Raw genomic sequence first — 19,853 nt, 5'->3', positions numbered from 1 at the left:
CATTTCTATAAGAAAGTTAGTGAAGTTATGTCATTGAAATGCTTAAGGTGCTCCATTTGCCACATAGATTCCTTTCAGGAAGCGCTTACAATCTCAATATAAAGTTAACTTTACAGACTCACAGATATTCTATCAAATCACAGTGGACCAACATAAGGTAAAACCACTATTTTATCACCATTGTCTAAAAATGCTGTCATGGTTGAATCAGTGAAATCCCCACCTCTCTCAAAATGTTGTTAAATTTCGACCGATTTTGCTGATCAATTGTGTTTTCCTTAGTCATCTTCTGTATCAATAACCAAGTGGCCCTCCACTTAGCTTATGGGATACAAAATAGCTGGTGGAAGATCCCTCAACTCACGACTCTCTTTCCTAGGGAGGCCTATCGCTCATCGCCTAACATGTGAAGCTGAATTTATGGGGTGCAGAAGACAGCTGAAAATGTGTCTTTGCCAATTTTCTTGCAGGCAAGGGTACAACAGGGCCTTCTTATATCTTGCCTCAAGCAATCATTCTGCTCCTTGGTCAAAGTGCTTTGAAATGGTGGACACAAGGCCTGCAGCGCTTTAAAGAAACCTGTCAAATAAATGTAAGAACAATGTCTTTGATTGGTAGGATGATTATGGCAATAATATACAGGTCAGCAGCCTCAGTTGTGATGAAATATCTGTGTGGCGTGGCGGGGGTCGGAGGACTCTGAATATCTTAGTAGGGTTGCACACTTGTCTTAGAATAATTACTTTATTAAAAACAACATACAACTTTACAATATGCTTCAGGGCAGATAACTAGTCTGGAATCCGCAGATCAGATACAGAGACCTTTACCTCCCCCTTTACTCACACACTGTTCTCAAAGTTTTCCGACAGCACTGTCACCTCGTAACAGAATGGTGTGAGCGTGACTGACACACTGATAGCCCTGCACAACAGCACAACCAAAACATACACCTAAGCTCAGTAAACGGTATAAACCGAACTGAAGCTGCCAACAGCACATCACCTCTCTCTTTCTCTTTCTCACACTCTGTCCAACTAACATAACCTACCCTCTTGCCTTTCAAAGCAGCCAGAATGCCAGGGGACCACTCTGGTGTTGACAGTGCACGGTATAAATATCCTTTAACATACAAATTAACATAATGCCCTGGAGAACACTCCTCCATGAAACCTGAGAAAGGGATGAATCCGTGGACCCTAAGACCCAATGCTTGTAGATAGAATGTGCATGTCTCTAAACCTGCCTAAAGCACAGACCAAAGAGCTAATTTGTCAAAAGTGCTAAAACAGATGGCGCAAACGTACAGGTATCACTGTTGTTAGCGCTAGACCACTGTGTGATTTATTATTTCCAACCCGACTCCCATCTCCCACCTCAAACCCTTCTTGCACACGTTGTGCACGGAGTTAAATAAATAACTTGATTGAATAATAACTACGTCACAGGTCGTCCCTCAGTATGGCGTAGCTGAAATTTTATATATAGCGACGCAGAATGTGCCGTTTGGTTATTAAGATGGAAACTAACTAATCTGCACTGCGCCCTGCCCTTCTGCGCCATTCCCGCGTTGACTGAGAGCCAGAGGATGGCTTCGGTCAGGTAGGCCGCATCACGCAGTTAGGGTTCAGTGTTTCACAGGCGGGGGCGGGGGAGAAGCCTCCCTCTCATTTGATTAGGTCTTATTTTATGTTTCGACGCTGCAGACTTTCACATCACAGGCAGAGCCGGATCCAGAGCTCCGAAGGGATTAGAAAGATTAATTTTTTTTCTTGCAGAGCGAGATGAAAGAGAATAAGACAGAGAGAGCGAGCTAGGCAAGGACTTCGAAAGAAATGAAAACTCATTATATTTTATCTTTTCCAATGACCTTGCTTATTTTACTTTCACTTGAAAGCGGCTTCTTATTCCTGTGAAAGTTACAGATACGGAGGCTGGAGGGGAGAGAAGAGGGAGGTAGCACCGAAAGGAGAGGTTTTTTGAGCCAAGTGGAACTTTTCCTGTATTCGGAAAAAGGATGCCCCCTAAAGATAGGACTCAACTGTCAATCAAATGAGAGCCATACATTTCCTGATGCTATCTATACATATGCCCTTCTATATGCATTGACAGGATAAGGTAACAATGTATGTTTAAATGTAGATCGCTGAGCATGCACCCCCCATCCTACTACCATTTTCTATCTCATGCACCCTCCCAACATATTCATAGTATCCCTACCTCCACATCAGTAGTCCAGTAAAGTCTTACCTTATGCAGCTCTGCGGCAACAGCAGTGAGTGGCAATGTTGGTTATCTCATAATATATTTTCGGCCCACAAGCATTAATAGTGAGTTAGGCTGAGAGAACACCGGCCTGCTGGATTTCGTTGTTCTGTTGGCAGTCCATAATTGTGTCTGAATACTCTAGGAGTTTTGCGGGCAGGACTTCCTTGGGTAAGCCAACCAAAGCTACCAAAACTTCAGGAAAGCATGAATGTGATTCGCTGGGGCGGAGTGATGGCCTAATAGAAGGTCAATCTCACTACCTGGCTCTCTGTGGGGGTTTCCTCGCTGCAAGAGGAAGGAACAGGGCTGATCAACGCGGGGACAGAACAAGAGAGCTTGTGCTCTGTGTGTCAAGTGGATGGGTTGCTAGGGGGGGCTAAGGGGGCTACAGCCTATGGGTCTTTCGGTTGTAGCCACGGATAGTAGAAGCTCAGGGGTTACAACCAAAAAGGCTAGCTAGCCCCCAGTCGTTACAGTCCCAAAATGAGCATAGCCCCAGATCTTTTACAGACCTAGCAACACCCCTGGTGTCAAGACATGAAAGGAGCCTGGGATTTCTCCCGTGTCTGCATTCTCCCCCATTTACAGCCCACAGCCACAACTGGGCCTCTGTCCTCACGTCAGCCCAGCACATCCCAGCTGTTTAGGTATATAGTCCCAGGGGCTGCACACCAGGTATTTACCTTTGCAGCAACCCAAGTGGTGCGTAGCTTGGCACTATCCCAAAGTGCTACCTCGTGAGCCACACGCCAGTCAGAAAGGCGGACTGGTTCGACATCGCACGTACAATGAAATCAGTTCCCGTTGCAGGATCACAAGTGGACTGCAGGGATCGAGGTCATAGCTATGTTGAGACAAGATTTGTTCTACAGCCATCCTGCTTCCAGGGGTGGTCTGGCCTGTGGGGAACTCTGGAGATGTCCAGTTAGGCGGCTGCACCCTGGGCCTCTTTTGTGTGGTATTTCCAAATGTTCCTACAGTATAAGGGTTGTGCTTGCAGAATATGTGTAATATGGGGCCACTTTGAAAGTTATTTCAAGGACCTCTTTTGGTTCCCAGTCCGCCCCTGCCTGCTTCTCCGCAGGACCTCACCTCAGCCATGGCTACAAGGACTTCTAGTAATCCGCCAAGCGGGGTCACTCAATGAGTTCTTGATTAGATAAAGTCATTTCAGAAGGGGCTCCTCCTCTAATAACTAGGTTGCTTTCTCTTTTCTGTACCTGTTTTTCTCTGTGTGGTATTGGCAACTGCCCTTGTTAAAACTGCAAACCCACAGCCCCATTGTGACAGTCAGTGGTGAGTCTACCATTGCAAGGGCCCCAGTTGCCCTGCAATAAAGGGGAGTGTTGGGTTGTTCTGATTATGCATTAACTCTCAACCACCTGTCTTTCTCACAGCTTGTTTCCAATGTCACTACTCCACCCAGCTACAACATCATTTACTTCAGCTGAACAGAATTAGGACTGGAGGGGTTCCTAGTACAGACCCTGCTATTTATGGGATGGGGTTTGTAATATCCTTCTTTAGCAACCATGTACATTTACCATGCAGCCACACCTGGCGTCTGGGCTGCACCTCTCCCGTACCAGGAATCTCAGGTACTAACAGATCACTAAGTACTTAGCTGTCACTATAGGGGTGTGATGAAACCGACCCGTATAGATGTAGCTGTGACCAGTAAGATTAGGCTGACTGAAATTCTCTTTTAGAGAAGTAATGGCACCATTGCCAACAAATGTGTTGAAATCCGGAGTGTGTTCATGACCCTCCATGAGAAGAAAGGCCCCACTGCTCAGCCATTGTCATTCGTGCAGGGATTCCCCAGACATAATTGAGAGAAAACCTAACTACACCACTTAAACCTACCACATTTCAGGTCCCATATGGTGCAGAACAGGTGGAATCTGAACCAGAACCCAAAGCAGAAGTGACTGGAACAGGGAGCTGGAGAACGGGATACGTGCGTTCAACGTATTCCACCCAAAACGTGTCCTGCGGGCAGCTGTCCCAAGGGAGAACAGTGGCAACGTCACCATGCGACTGCACCTGCGCGTGGGCCCTTATTTCCGGGAGACGATACTGACACTCAGACAGCCGAAAAGTAGTGTTGTGCAATGTACGGAGTGTTTTTCTGAAAGTACACAATTACAAACACACCAAAATGTGCCATTGCACATGTATATATGTTTTTCAACAATGTAGGCCTGTTTTCCAGATGCAAGTTCAACATAGCAGCCCTACAAAAGGCCACACCCAGAGCTGTTCTGCAATCTGTTTGTAGCTGTTCAGAACAGAGTATCAGGTGACATTGGTTTGCCCTGAAAGTGATGTTGCACCAAATCTGCTGTGCTACATTGCCTTTGCAGGTAACGGCAACCATGTCAGCAGGAGCAGTCATTCTTCCCTCTCCACTATTTTTTGTCCACCACTACCTCATTGGGTGCGGGTAAATAGTCACACACGCTTCCACCAATGCCATGCAAGACGTTAGCATGTAACACTGTGAGTTCTGCACAACACTTCATCAGTACGCACAGTAATAGAGGAAAGTATGTACGGCCCTTCCTGTGACCCATACCCTCAGTTGCAATAGTCCCCCCTGTCCCATTCCCATGGGTAGCATGCTGAAAACGGTAGTATGTGACATGTGCGTTTCCCGAAGTACGGCGAGGGCCATGCCCTTATGAAGCAAAAATATTCCTTCTTCCCTTTCCACTTTCTTCTTTCCAGCATGGCGTTACTGGCTACTGGTCACACCAATCACATTGAAGAGCTCTCCATGTAACAATTATCAGTTCTGTACAACAGTCCTTTGCGTACACACCACACCAAGAAATGTTATTGCGCACTACCTCAGCCTTCACATTCCCATTTCCAGGGCCATACTCAAAATCCCTGGATTGGATTTCATGCTGCGTGCAGGCATGGGGGAATAAATTGCAACCAGGGTAGGGGAGTTTGTTTTTAGTGGCGACACTGAAAAAACATTTTTTTTGTTTTTTAAGGTGCTTCTAGACAAACACCTTTTTTTGGTTTTTATTTGATTTTGTGTGTACTTGTGCTCACATTGTTACAGTAAACTCTTCAACGCATCCTGTAAATGGGCAAAAAAAAACAGCATTACCAATGGGTGACAACGAATGCCATTTGCATGGATTAACTCTGCATTTCCAAAACTAATTAGATCATTGTTGCAGAAAAACATCTCACAAGCGGACAAAAAAATCACTCACCTTCCAACCTCAGGCTCGGAACAACATACATTAGCATTGTCCCATACTCTTCTTGGTGTTATGAATGAGAAAAGCACCTGGGCAGTGGGAAAAAAGCCTCTTCACTACATTCAGCAACCTCTTCAGTTGACGGAACAAACCTAAACAAGCCACGTAACCCAAATGCATGCCCCCACAGTGATCAATGACATTAACAGGAGCCAAAGTGGCCAGGCCTCTGCAAAGTGAATGCATATCCACGAAACTGTGGCCATAGACAGCGCTCCACAATGCATTCACTCCTTCCAAACCGAAATTGACAGCTTTCCAGGGCATACTTGTGCAGATCCATCACAAAGGCATCACCCAAAGTCAACACAATGCGTTTCTCCATGTCAGCCAGCCTCACTACGCAGAGTAATGTAAAACAGTATAACCGCCCCTTCATGTGAACCGCACCCTCAGTACCTGATTGGCTAATCCCCACAATCCCATTTCCATTGGCCAGCATGGTGATAAGGGCCTGATGTGGCACGTGCGCTTCCCAAAGTACTGCGAGGGCCATGCCCCAGTAAAGAAGGAGCAGTCCTTCTTCCCTCTCCGCTATTTTTTGTCCACCACTACCTCATTGGGTGCGGGTAAATAGTCACACACGCTTCCACCAATGCCATGCAAGACGTTAGCATGTAACACTGTGAGTTCTGCACAACACTTCATATGTACCGTTACAAATTCAGCCTGCAAGTGCCCTGCCATTGGAGAGCACATTCAGTAGAAAGTTCAGTAAAAGATTGCAAGATTTGTGCATCCACATTCATCCACATGAGCACCAATCACCACAAAATAGAGGTATGAATACTTTTTCTGCAGTATGTTTACAATTCTGTTGTAAGTGCCTCTTCACACAGTATCTGCGACAGAGCATCCATTACGTTCTTAAAAAGCATACTGTTTTTTCTCCCATCCCCTACCATTGAGTGGCACTTCAAAGGTATGTGCTTGCAACATTTTCATTTACCCATATCGTACATTGTAATATCGAAACAGGAACTCTCTTCTTTCCTTCCGACAACGCTACAAATTGTTTTGCCAACTCACCCACCTCCTAAATAAATGGTAAAAATATGGCACCTAACCAAGCACTGAATGAATCTTACCAACCTAAAGCAACTTCCCAAAAGGTCACCTCTAGGCCTAATTTAAAATCTGCCTGCTTCTACTCTCTGCCTTCTGCAATTCATCCAGAAGAGGATTGCGCAACTTGTCCTTGGCCTCAAGCCCAGGGATCGTATCTCTCCTGGACTGAAATGTCTGCAATAGCTCCCAGTGGCTGCAAGGAATAAGATGAAAACCCTGTATTATGCACAAAGCCTTCTGGGCACTGGGACCTCAATAACTTCCTATATATCTCTTTGCTCAAGCTCTTTCCTCATCCGCCTCCCACCCCTCAGGGTCAGTTCTTTCTGCAAGCAACCAGTTGGTGGTAGATCTCTTTCTTCAGCTGGGGCCTCCCTCTCAACAGCCTCCCTGCCTCCCTGACACTTGATGAGAATCATCGCTGGTTTCGGAAGCATCTCAAAGCCTTTGTCTTTCTGTCTGCTTTTTCTCCTCCTTTCCCTGGCTAATTTCCTGGCTGAAACTGATTCTGCACTGGTTACCTGGCCAATACTCTGATGTTGGGCCCAGGCCACCTCCCCCTGCCAGTCGCACCCCTGCACTGCCTTTCCAGCAAACCCCGCACTTGGGGAATTTTCTCTCTATCCCTAACTGTTCCACCACCACCTGATATCTGCACCTATCCTTGCACTTGGCACAATCAGGCCATATTTTTACTTATTGTCATTTGTTCTTCTTCCCATGCACTGTACTTTCCCCTCCCCTTACCCATGCAATTGGGCGATCTGAGTGACACCTGGCCAAGTAGGTTAACTGTCTCTGTCTCCCCTCTGTTCCCCCTCTTTTGCCGCGTTGCGCTTTGCAAAACTTGTGTGTAGGCACATTATGAATGCCATATCATACAATTCCACGTCATATGATATCATACACACATTGCATTCATTACAACAGGATGCCTGCCACTTACCTTGTAAACTTCACAGTTTTTTTTTCCTGCAGTACCCCACTTACTACAAACTTTTCAAAAATGATCTCACAAAAGCAGCACTGAATGCATGTTACCAACTTCAAACAAGTACATACAGTGCATGCATGCAAACAGGATGCCTGCCCCTTACCTTGCACACTTCCACCATAGGCTTCTGCACTTCTTTGTACAAAGAGACCTTCTGCCACAGTTTTTGCGTACACACCACAATCACAAACCTCATTGAGCAATGCCTTACCTCCACAGTCCCATTTCCATGGCTTCCATCCTGGAAATGGCAGGATGTGGCACGTGTAATCCTGAAACTACCACAGAATCTGCAGAGGTTTTGTGCTAGGAAGGGGGGGAGGGTGTGAAACAGCGTAGGGGATTGTGTCTTTAATGGTCCATCTGAAAAGCTTTTTTATTATTATTTTTTAGTTTAGTGTTTCATGTTTTTTGTATGTAGTTGCAAAAAACCTTTTTTTCTCTTTCTATGAGTTTCTGTTTGCTTCTCCTCCTCCAATTTTTACCGATTTGTGGTCAACGCTTCTTGCACAGTGTAAAAGAAAATAGTATTGCAAATGGTGTTCAAAGAAATGCCATTTGCATGGAAGCAGTGTATGTTTTGCAACTTCATGCTCTCATAGTGGATGGGGAGCATCCCATTAGTGCACATAAATGCAGATATGCTTCTGTTTATAAGCCACCTTCTGAGCTCTGGCTGGGGACAAATTACACCCGCATGGTCTCATAATCCTCTTGGTGGAATGGTTCAGAAAACAACTTTCGCAGTGGGAAAAATCGGCATCACTGTATTAATCAACTTCTTCAGGTGACAGAGCAAAGTTCCACACGACATGTAACCCAAAAGTAGACCTCCATAATGCACCACAACAACTTGAACAGTAACTGTAGAGGACGCATATCTGCAAAGGCAAACCATCCTGCCGAAACTGCATGCATAGAGACTGGCCCACAATAAGTCCACTCCTTCCAACCCGAAAGTAGCAGCTAGACCTCTTTGCATGGCATACCAGGGCAGATCTTGTACAAAGGTATCACCCACGATCAGCACTGTGCATCTCTCCATCTCTATCAACCTCATTACACAGAGAGTATTGGGAAAAAGTAGTACTGCCCTTTCCTGTGAACCACAACCTTGACACCTGATTGCATAATCCCCACAGTTCCATTTGCATGCCCACCAGGCCAGAACGGCAAGATGTGGCGCATGCGCTTTCCCGGCTACAGCGAGGGCTACACCCCAGTAAAGCAGGGACAGTCCTTCTCCCATCTCCACTGTTCTTCTTCCAGCACTCCCTCATTGAGTACTGTGAAATATTCATGCATGCATCAATCACAGCCAAGACCTCTGCATCCAACACTATCATTTCTGTGCAGGACTCCATATTTATTGTTGAACACTCCGTGTACACATCGCGTGTGCTTCCAAAGCCCCTTCAGTACCTAATTCTGGCAAAAAATCCACAATTTCAGCATCCAAAATTATCTAGAGCTGCACCCATCCTGCCTTTGAACATGCACACAAGAGTCTACTGCTTACCCACACCCAGCACAACATAATGGAGCCATGCAGGCAAACATGTGACCAGAAACCACAATCTACAAATGAAACATAGCCATCAGCACTTCTACCCAACCCCAGTAACATAACATAGCGATGCATGGAAATATGTAACAGTTAGCAGATTCCACAAACATACCAATGCCTCTGCCACCCCTACCCACTTCCATTCACAAAGTGTTGTGTCACTGCCAACCAAACCACACAATCTTCACAACATTGAGCCTACTCTGAGGAAGCTACACAAACCAGAATATCCAAGCACAAAGAAGATTAATTTCAACCGTACCTTCTTCTATACTTACAATGTTCCAGCGCTGCACCCAGTGGGCACACTGCAGGACTTTTCAATGCACAATCTCCAGCCATACACCAAAAACCGTAGGGTGTTCTAACAATAACCACACCCACGGAAACAACAATATAAGCATGTCAGCACCCTTCTGGTGCGCTATGAAGAGTAAAATGTGCTCCAGAACCATTCTGTGAAGGTGACTACCCTCTGAGAGATGCAGTCAAATCTGCATTGCTGCGGTGGGTGTGGTGAAGGCCTTGGCTTTTGGGTGCATGGACTACAGCCGTTGGTCATGCACCCAATAGTCTAGGCCTTGGCCACACCCACCACATGCAGCCATTCAAGGCAACATGTCACCAAGTACCACAATCCACACACGTACCACAGCCATTGGCAATCTTACCCAACCTCTTGTTGTGATGTCATCCACAGTCTGTTTCACCCGGAGCGAGGAACGCGGGTGTCCCGACATTCTGTTTGAACGCGTCGCCCAATCGCCCTCCTCACCTCCGGGGGCCGTACAATAAATCTCTTTCCCCACACTCAATTGGCCCCGGCCTCCTTTGTCACATTGGCGACGAGGCACTCTTACCTGGTGATCTGCGCTCCGCGCACCTGGCCCCCGGAGCTTCCCTGACCGCCCTGCTGCCAGCATCCAGCATCAGAGGCGGGCCCTGCGACTCCCCACATTGCCGCTCCTGCTGCCCTCCCCTCCCCAGCCCCTGGAGAGAAGGGAGAGAAGGCCGCCGACAGAGAGAGTTGCAGAATGGCACAGCAAGCACACATTTTCTTTACCTTGTTGGCCATAATAGCTACAGCGCTCTACGCGCATCATATGATTTTGCCAACGGCCATGTGAGGAAAGCACCTCACAACGTGCCTTACGTGCCGCCATCTTGCCCACATCAGCTTCCACGGCAACGGCGCCGCGGATTCTCAGCTGCTGATCAGCTGATCGAAGAGCCACAAAAAAAAAAAAGAAAAAAAAAAAATTAAGTCGCGCACCACAGCGCCCCCACTGGCCGCAGGGGGCAGTTAAAAAAAAAAAAAAAAGGGGGAGAAATCCTGTTCAACTTAAAGAAGAAAGCCTGCCATAGACAGGATTCCAGATCTGGACTGGCAAAGGGTGGAGAATAACTAAAGTATGAGCCTCAGCCTCTTTGATGGACATATCCCATTCTGGGACCTGGTTGCAAATGAAACGCCATAACCACCATCCTAGCAGCTCCATATACATATAGCCTAACACCACAGCGCCCTCACAGGTCACAGGAAACAGTGAGCAGAGCATAGAAAGACATTGCTAAACACAGAAGAACAAGTTTCACTTTTTTCCAAGAGCTCTGTGCACAGGACTATTAGTGCAAATAACAGATTTAAACATCAAATACTGCACCCAAGCACATTTGGCATCACAAAGAGGAGATACTGAAAGGGAGAGTGACTATACCCTACACCCTCCTCGCAACCAACTATGCAGAATGTGCCACACCCCACCAAGTTTCTTCCTTGCCCCGGTACTCCAACATGTCCCTGGGAGCAATGGCTAGACAGCTGCCAAATATATCTCAGAGCCATTGGTGGCGGTAAATTCAATGATGATCTCAAGGAAGCGACCCTCTTGAACTGCATAGGGGCAGAAGGTCTAAGAATATTCAGGGCACTTCCCGAGCCAGATCATGCAGAGGGTGACGGCAACCGGAAATTTGACACAGCTTTGGCAAAACTCACCAAACATTTTGGCAGCAAAACAAATGTAGTTTTGGAGAGGTACAAGTTCTTTTCCCGAAAACAGACAAAGGGTGAACCAGTTGATGCTTACATTGCCTCCCTCAGAGTGCTCATGTCTACGTGTGATTTCACTGGTGTTGGAGATTAATATTTGAGAGACCAGTTGGTACTCAATGTAGCAGACCCCCGCATACAACAAAAACTGTGGCAAACGAAGAATCCCTCACTAGATCAAGCCACTGAAATAGTGAGAAGTATGGAATTCGGGGACCGATGCATGAAGGAGAGACTGGTCATAAAAGAGAGCGTTGAGGTGAAGTCCATAGATGGCTTAGATGGTTTCTCGGAATCTGAGCATGATGGGGCCTTAGTAGCGGCCGTGAGGAGTGCACCTCAAAGAAACAGAAGTAACTCCAGAAGAGGGAGGGTTTCAGTATATGACAATCAAAACCCCACGCGCTGTCATAAGTGTGGGTGGTATAAACGCCACGACGCGGGGAAGATGTGCCCTGCTAACAGTGTCGAATGCTACAAATGTGGTTTAATGGGTCATTTCGCCAAGGTCTGCCGCAACATCCGAGGGAGACCAGGAAGATCTGTTAACCCCAACAGACGACCATTCAACAAACATGGGTCTGTGAAGACAGTGGACTACGACCAAGTGTCAGAGAACATGTTGTCCATCAACCAGACACGTCCACAAGTGCAGATCCTCACAGTGACCTCCTTCCAAGAGTCGAGCGGTCCATGGGTTAACATGTATGTCAATGATATACCCTTGAAGGTCATGGTAGACACAGGGTCCCCATATACCATGGTGGATTTTGAGACCTTCGTAAAAGTGCTCTCTGGCAAAGTCCATGATCTACGGAACTCCTCTGTGAGAGCCACAGGGTACGGAAAAACCCCCATCGACATCATCGGGTACACATGGGTCAAACTCAAGTTTCACGACAGACAAACGTACTGTAAATTGTTTGTGGCCAAGAACGGCTCCTCCGTAGTAGGATGGGAAGAACAAGCGGCTCTCCAAGTGAAAATCCACCCAGGAGAAGATGTTCCTATATTGAGCGTGCTTAAAGGCAACACTGACATCAAGTCCGACTTGGCTCAGCAATTCCCCAAAGTGTTTTGCAAAAATATCGGCCTGCTCAAGGGTTTCCAACACAAAATCATATTGAAAAGAAGAGCCATCCCAGTGGTCCATCGAGTACGTGGAGTCCCCTTTGGGACTAAAGCAGCACTCAAGGATGAACTCACACGCCTTTGCAATGAGAACATCATACAACCCATAGAGAGTTCTGAATGGCTTGCCCCCATCGTTCTCGTAAAGAAACCCGACAATTCCATACGGATGTGTGTTGACTTGAGAGATCTAAACAAGAATATATGGGTCGACAGACACCCACTGCCTAACATAGCTGAACTCCTATCGACCATGAAACCAGCAAGCTATTTCAGCACCTTAGACCTTTCCTCAGCATATCACCAAATTGCACTAGATGACAGTTCAAAAGCCCTCACCTCATTTGTCACACCTTTGCGAGCATACATGTTCAACAGAATGCCATTCGGGCTTGCTTCCGCCGCGGCGGTATTCCAGAGACTCATGTCACACCTCTTTGGTGGCCTCGATGGAGTACAATGTTTCCAGGACGACATTCTCATATCAGCAAAAACTGAAGAAGAGCACGATGCCAAATTAATGGGCGTATTACAGATAATTCAAAAAAGTGGACTCACCCTCAAACTAGAGAAATGCAATTTAAAGTGTAATGAAGTCTCCTATCTTGGTCATTCCATCGACGCCAGGGGCATCCGTCCCAAGAAAAAACTCCTTGACACGATACTGAGCTTAGCTGAGCCCAACAACAAGGAGCAATTGAAAAGTTTCTTAGGAATGACGGAGTACTACTCCAAATTCGTGAATAATTATGCCAACAGAACACAAAACATGAGAAATCTTATGAAGAAATCCAACAGATTTGAATGGTCCACAGAATGTAGGAACGAATTTGAGAACCTCAAGTCTGACATCAACCAAGCTCCAGCCCTTAGTATGTTTGATTATAGAGCTAAAACGATAGTGTCGGTAGATGCCAGCAAGATTGGCCTTGGTGGAGTACTGGAACAACAACAGAACGGTAACATCGTAACGATCGCATTTGCATCCAGAGTACTAAGGGGTGCTGAATTGAACTACTCCACCATCGAGAGAGAAGCTTTGGCTGTCAAATGGGCCTTACAACATTTCAGGAATTTAATATGGGGTCTACCGATCCTCCTCAAGACTGATCACAAACCTTTAGTCAACATCCTACAATCCAAATTGCCACACCTCATCTCACCAAGGTTAAGGCGTTGGTTTCTAGACATTATGCAATACAACCTTCAAATTTGTTACAATCCTGGTCCACTAAATCAAGTAGCAGATTGTTTGTCGAGACTATCTACCATTCAAGATAATAAAGATGTCGAAAGTGAGGATCAAGAAGAAGATATCATAGCCACCGTAAATTCTGCCATACCCTCCGACGAATGGATACGCATCACCAAAGCTGACACAGAACAACAGGAAATCAGAAAGGCTGTAATGAACGACTGGGTTGGTGTAGGGAAGGAGTTGGCAAATTTCACACCATTCAAAGATGAGATATCCATTAATGAAAATCACATCTTCAGGGGAAATAGAGTGATTCCAGCCCTGACCCTCAGAAAGAAATTACTTGATTTAGCCCATGAAGGACACCTGGGAAGGAGTTTGACGAAGAACAGGATAAGGAACAGCTACTGGTGGCCCAACATGTGGAAAGTGGCGGAAGAGACAGTAAAGAACTGCAACGCATGTGCTTCCAGTGACAAATCGAAAGTACTAAGGAAAACCCCACTTCAGCCGGTAGAAACACCCAAACATGTATGGTCAAAACTGGCAATAGACATCATGGGTCCCTTCGAGAACCTGGAGGAAGTAAAAATATTCATCATCGTGATCGTTGATTACACCTCCAAATGGACCAAATGGGGTGTGGTAGATACCAGCACAACCACAAAGAAAATCACTGACTTCTTAACAGATATATTCAACAGGGAAGGTGACCCTAGGGACATAGTCTCAGACAACGGGTCCCAGTTCACTTCGTCTGAATTTCAAGAATTCCTTGACAAAAGATCGATCAACCACATCACTACGTCACTGTACCACCCAATGTCCAACGGGTTGGTAGAAAGAATGAACAAGCTGATAAAAAGTGTCATCCAACTGGCCACAGCAAATGCCATGCCTTGGAGAGAAACCCTCAAGGAGGCTCTGTACGCATATAGAACAACGCCACACTCCACCACCAACGTAGAGCCTTTCACCTTGATGCGTGGCAGAACTGCAACCAACCAATTAAGACCGGCATGGATCTTCTTGGACACCGGTGAGGCGAGAATGAACACAGAACCAAAATTGGACATAGAACAAATCCATAAAACTATAAAGGAGAAGCAGAAGAAGTACAAAACATACTACGACAAAAGAAACGGAACCAAAAGGGTGTTCTTTCAGGAAGGAGACTGGGTATGCATCAAAGAACCCAGGAAAACCCTAAAGGGTGAATCAAAATTTAGATCTCCTCAAAAGATCATACAGTGTCACAACAAGTCTGTCACACTGGACGATGGAGGAAGATGGTCTCACGACGACCTTGTGAAAATAACCAACGACACCAGCAAACCTAGCACTTCAAAAAACCATTTATATGATGCATGGTCAAGAGAGAACGTGAAGAGAACGACCAGCGACACTCACAGACCTAGCACATCCCTAGATTCACAGGATGGCGTGAGATCAAAAAGTGAACATTTTCCTGAAGAGAGATACCGCGCCAGACATACAAGAAAGAGCGAACCCTGTCACACCAATGGAGAAAAACCTGCCAAGGGCCTCTCGAAAAGGAATCGCAAAATTATCTGCAACTTCAGCGACGACTTCATCTACTATTGATCACATATTAATTTAAATAATGAACTTATAAACTATCCCACCCTGCCTACCCTGTTCCCCCCCCCCTTTTCCGTTCCTCTCTTTCCCATAGATAAGGAGATGTTGTGATTTCATCCACAGTCTGTTTCACCCGGAGCGAGGAACGCGGGTGTTCCGACGTTCTGTTTGAACGCGTCGCCCAACCGCCCTCCTCACCTCCGGGGGCCGTACAATAAACTTCTTTCCCCACACTCAATTGGCCCCGGCCTCCTTTGTCACACCTCTGCACCGTTATACAGCTATGCATAGAACCATGCTCCTTTAAGCAGAATCTACAAACTTAACACAGACTACGGCACCTCTACCCACTTTCATTCACATACGATGGTGTTACTGCCAACCGAACCAACCAACAATATTTGCATGTCAGCTGACTTCTGGTGCTCTATGAAGTTTACAATGTGCTCCACTGAGCACCCTCTGACAGATAGAGTCCAAACTGCATTGCTGTGTTGGGTGTGGGCAAGGCCTACACTATTGGGTGCGTGGCCTACATCCTACGGCCTTTGGTCATGCACTCAATAGTCTAGGCCTTGCCCGCACCCACCACAACATAATGCAGCCAGGCATGGCAATATATGACCAAGTACAAAGGAGTTGAGGGAGGGCACTACGTACGTGTCATTTCTGTGCGTTAATTATACAATCGTATTGCACTTGTTGAAGTTTTAGCCCCTGGGGATACCAGTCTATGTAGGTCCTATGGCATAAGGACCCAAAAAATATGACCAAAGAAAGAGTGAATTGACTCTATTAGGACTGGTGCTCTCAGTTTGCCCTAAAAATAGGGAATGTCCACTTTTGCAATGTATGTCCGTATTTTCGTGAAGATTCAAATAAGAAACTGTGCATCATTTTCTTAAAAAATGTATTTTTATTTTTATTTCACATCTCATTGCTGTGACGTCTTTCTTAAATATTCTACTCCATATTCAATGAGGCCCGGCATAAAGATATTGGCTCAAATTCTATGCACGTTTGCCAATGCATTTCGGTTATTGAAACCTTCGTCAGGGCCGTACAATTATTTCATTATGCCTAATCGTTCTCTATTTCAAAACAATGAATCAACATAATCATAAAATAATAATTTGACAGTAATTCCAAAAACAAACGCATGCAATCACACATATCCGTTCCAAGATGTGTTTTTAAATGTTCCAACAGTGAGGTGGTGAATAGGAAAAACAGAAAGGAGAAATCTTTGTTAGAGATCGGTAATGTTACTCGCCTTGTGATATTCACTTAAACCGTGTGGCAATTAGGTAATTAGTTAAAAGTACCTTATGGTACAAAGGGCTCTGGGTCCCGTAGAAGAAGTGTCCAATCTGAGTATACCTGTTAATGTTATGTGAAAAGTTATCAGACTGAGGTATATCAAATCTGGAGCGCGAGACACACTCTTACCGTTACTCAGCAAAATCGCCCCATGCCGGTCAAACGGGTTTGCAAGGGCGCAAGCGTGAATGACGGGAGCAGAATTTATGTGTTGCCATGGGGATCCAAAGGCGTCGCGTGGGAACACGTACGCCTTTTGTCCCACCCCTGTGCAAGCACAGTAGGCGGGACTGTCGCCATGACCACGCTGTCCTAATTAGAGTAGAACTGGATGTGGTGACGGGAGCAGAATTTACACGTTGCCATGGGGATCCAAAGGCGTCGCGTGGCAACACGCACTCCTTGGGTCTCACCACTGTGCATGCACGGAAGGCGGGACTGTTGCCATGACTACACTGTCCTTATTGAAGTAGTACTGGATGTTGTTCATCGGCGGTCTAACGCCTGTGTGTGTCGAAAAATCTTGTTGTGCATTGCATGAATGCAGTGAAAACCAATACTGGATAGTTGAAGAGGTACACATCTTGATAGTGCAATACGAGAATGCAGTGAAAACAGGTCCTTAGTAGTAAAAGTGATACACATCTTAAAAGCGGGGTGTCTACTACACCCAGGTTGTCAAAAAATGGTCCTAAAGGTGGACCCGATGTTAGGACAAGTTATCAAAGGTATTAATGCGGGCAGAGGTCGAAACCAAATAGGGGGCCAGTTCAATGTCTAGGGGGGGGTGGGAACGGAGTCAATACTCTACAAACAAAATGGGGAAGTTATGGCATGAATACCTTGTCTGGAAGGGTGGGAGGGAGTCAATGATCAGTAAGCAAGATAGGAAAATTGCAAAGGCACATGTAAGGGTCAACTCAAAAAAGGGGGCTGTAGATACAGTTAGGCCAAAGTCAAATTATGACGGGATAGTGATACTGGATTAGAAGAAGACAACTATGCTGATCCACAAAGTGGATATTCATAGGTAGCACATATAGTTTATTTCTTCATTTAGTCCCTTGGGTGTCAGGGAGTCAGTCGATCTATCCAAAATGTTTCTTGTTGGTCGAATCTTTGTTGAAGATTCTCATATTTGTTGTATTTGCGAACCACTTCTAAGATTACAAATCTGATCTGTGCCAGATTATGGTGTTTTTCTTGCCAATGCCTGGCCACCGCTGAAGTTACTGTGTGATTCCTTATGCATGAACGATGTTCATTCCATCGAATTTTAGCAGTCCGTTGTGTCTGGCCAACGTAGAATAGCCCACAGGGGCATTTTATTCCATACACAATATTCTGTGTGTCACACGTGGCATAGTCTTTCAACTTGATCTTAGTTCCAGAGTGTGGGTGGTTAATGCTCGATCCATTGATGATATAATTACAGTTACTGCAGTTAAGGCACGGAAATTTGCCTATCCTCTCTGTTGCCCTTTTCTTGCGCATTGGTTTCGTGTAAACCAACTTATCTTTCAGGTTCTGGCTCCGTTGATACGAGACAGTAGGGAGTTCTTTGAAGAGATGTTCTATTCTCTGATCACAGGTTATGCTATTCCAATTTTTCTTGATTATGGATTTTATCTGACTGCTTTGCCTTAAATATTTTGATACAAAGGCCAGTGGGGGCAATTGTTCTGTTTTTGTTTTGGGTTTCAAGAGTTTTTCTCTGTTTTGTGTGGCTGTGTGAGCAGTAGCTATGTCTATTTCTTCTTGAGATTACCCTCTTTCCAAAAATGTGTTCCCTATCGCCTTCAATGATTCTTTTTACCCTTAGCATTTGGCTATAAGGGAGATTCTTAATCAGCCTGGGTTGGTGAAAACTTAATCTTTTTAATAGATTATTGCGATCAGTATTCTTGCGATAGATCGTAGTGCGGTATTCACAGTTAGTAACTTTTATCTCCACATCCAAAATATGTATGATTTTATTCGAGTGTTCATGTGTAAACTGAATGCAGGGGTCTATGTTATTCAGATAGTCAAAAAAAGTTAGAAGTTCGGATTCAGTGTTTGTCCAAATGCCAAAAATATCGTCTATGTATCTGATCCATATCGACATATTGCCACTTGTAAATAATATGAGTTTTTGTATTGGAAGTAGGAGTTATTCCTGATAAATTCTAAGAGTGCCATTATGAATTCTTTCTGTGCCTGTATCTCACCTTCTTGTAGTAATAACCATTCCACTGCCTCCCTACCCAAGTCAAGCGGGATGGAAGTATAAAGACTCTTGCAGGGTAATTCATGGAATTTCGAACAAAAGTGTCACACGCGGCTGGCGCACAGCGTGCCCGTGCGAATGTCTGCGCCAGCTGCGTGCGCTAAAATCGATTTCCGCGCACAGCGTATACATGGATTTTCGCATCCAAAACCAGCCGTGGTACAGCGTGGCGCAGCGACCCTTCAGCAGCGCCAGTTACGCCCCCAAGAACGCCCTCGCGCACGGAAAAGCCTTCAAAATCCCTAAATAATCAGAAAGGGCTGCGCTAACCCTGGACCAGTTCACAGGGCTGGCAAACTTCAAACGCCAAGCGGGGAAGTGTTTTTCAGTGGTTCGAGGGAAGTTCCACACACGATTGTCCTGTGTACGTGTGCATCAGGGGTGCGTGGGAAGTAACACACGCAAAAGCAGCAGGGTACGTGTATTTCAGGGGTGCGCGGGAAGTATCACACGCAAAAGAAGCAGGGTACGTGTATCTCAGGGGTGCGCGGGAAGTATCACACGCAATTCCATCAGGGTACGTGTATTCCAGGGGTGCGCGGGAAGTATCACACGCAAAAACAGCAGGGTACCTGTATTCCAGGGGTGCACGGGAAGTATCACACGCTTTTCCATCAGGGTACGTGTATTCCAGGGGTGCGTGGGAAGTATCACACGCAAAAGCAGCAGGGTACGTGTATTTCAGGGGTGCGCAGGAAGTATCACACGCGATTCCATCAGGGTACGTGTATTACAGGGGTGCGCAGGGAGCACCACACGCGAATTGGACATGTGGGTCCTCCCAGGTGTTTCCTCTACACCCTCCACGGCCCCTGCAGGTGGCCCACACCATAGGGGCCTACCCTGCACATGTCCTGCAGGCACCCCATCCACCATGGCCATGCCCCCCAGCCAACCCACATGTCACCTTGCATTACTGCCTACCAACGCATGTCCCCCTGCACCCCCAGCCACCAGGGGCAGCCTCCACCAGTCCCCCACCCATGTCTCCCATCACCCCCACCCCCCAGCCACCAGGGGCAGCTTCCACCAGGCCCCCACTCATGTCTCCCTGCACCCCCACCCCCCAGCCACCAGGGGCAGCCTCCACCAGGCCCCCACT

Source organism: Ambystoma mexicanum, chromosome 10, assembly GCF_040938575.1.
Source record: "Ambystoma mexicanum isolate Mex_15411 chromosome 10, UKY_AmexF1_1, whole genome shotgun sequence".
NCBI classification, from domain to species: Eukaryota; Metazoa; Chordata; class Amphibia; order Caudata; family Ambystomatidae; genus Ambystoma; species Ambystoma mexicanum.
The sequence above is the reverse complement of the archived record's forward strand: the minus strand, read 5'-3'. Positions refer to the sequence as shown.